This window comes from Rhagoletis pomonella, unplaced genomic scaffold (assembly GCF_013731165.1).
Source record: "Rhagoletis pomonella isolate Grant_MI unplaced genomic scaffold, Rhpom_1.0 Rhpom_scaffold_00001, whole genome shotgun sequence".
Lineage (NCBI taxonomy): Eukaryota > Metazoa > Arthropoda > Insecta > Diptera > Tephritidae > Rhagoletis > Rhagoletis pomonella.
In genome coordinates, this window is record NW_023458555.1 from 14381498 (window position 1) to 14382588 (window position 1091).

The following is a 1091-nucleotide window of genomic DNA, read 5'->3' on the forward strand; positions in this document are numbered from 1 at the left end:
ATTCATTAGGATGCCTCACCAAAGGTAATGTACCTATGTATTAAACACAAAAATGTAGTCCTTTTAATGGTAACCACCAAGAGATGTTGGATTGGTACAGCGTCCTTTTGGAGTTGGAACACGCTCGTGATTCTCCTACTAAATCCCTCACTTCCTTCCTGGTAAGCGCTTTGAAATATCTATGCAGCGTACATAGAAGCTTGGAATAAATTACCCACTTTCTTTTTTTTTATGAAGCTCGTGGCACCTTAATATTTATGTATATGCAGATGCACCGATATTCTTCAAGCATACAGTTTATATTTCATTTATATTTCAACAGCTGACGCTCGCTGCATCCAACCCCAATTTGCCAACCACAGCCACAGCCATCATCTTCATCGTCAGCGTCATCATCTTTGGCGGTGCAAACACATGCTCTCACCTAACTCGGCTAGTAGCTGCAATGGCGACGTATGCTTTTTTCCTTACCATTCTTTTTTTTTCTTTTTAATTTTTGCATCTTTGATATTAAAACTTTAAATAGTTTTCATTAAGCAAATGTACAAACATGCATACATGCATATGTATTTACTTATTTATTAAAGAGTGTGTGTGTGTGTGTGTGTGCATTTTTTCGGTTTGCAAAACCGAAACCAAGCAGGAAGGAAAGACAGACAGGACGGAAGGAAGGCAGGAAAAACAGCTGCACTCTGCATTTGCTAGTAATTATTGCAACCCCCAGCAGACGCTACAGGAACTGACGACTGCCGCAGCATTGTGAATGGACACGCGGACAGACGAACAATATTTGCAGTTGTCAGCGGCTGCAAAATATTACATACAACAAAAATGCATATCAATTTGGTAAGTGGTTAAAAAGAAGCTGCTAGCATAAGCCAAGTTTAGCTGCTCAGATGAAGTTATCTGGAATTCGAAATGCTATGGAAATACTGCCAAGCACATTAATAAATAATTCCTAAATATTTTCATTGTGCTCTACATTATTTTTAAGCAGACCTGTTAAATAATGATTAAATACGATTATTTGCACCTTTTTAATGATTAATAACACTGGTCTACAAGGGTTTTGCGAATAAGACGGGACCTGG

At 38.3% G+C, this 1091-nt stretch overlaps 1 protein-coding gene across 1 annotated transcript in view; it reads right to left on the reverse strand.

Moving 5' to 3' along the window:
• Positions 1-1091, reverse strand: part of LOC118739622 (ATP-dependent RNA helicase bel) — a 60354-nt gene that overhangs the window by 14709 nt on the left and 44554 nt on the right. The window lies entirely within an intron of this gene.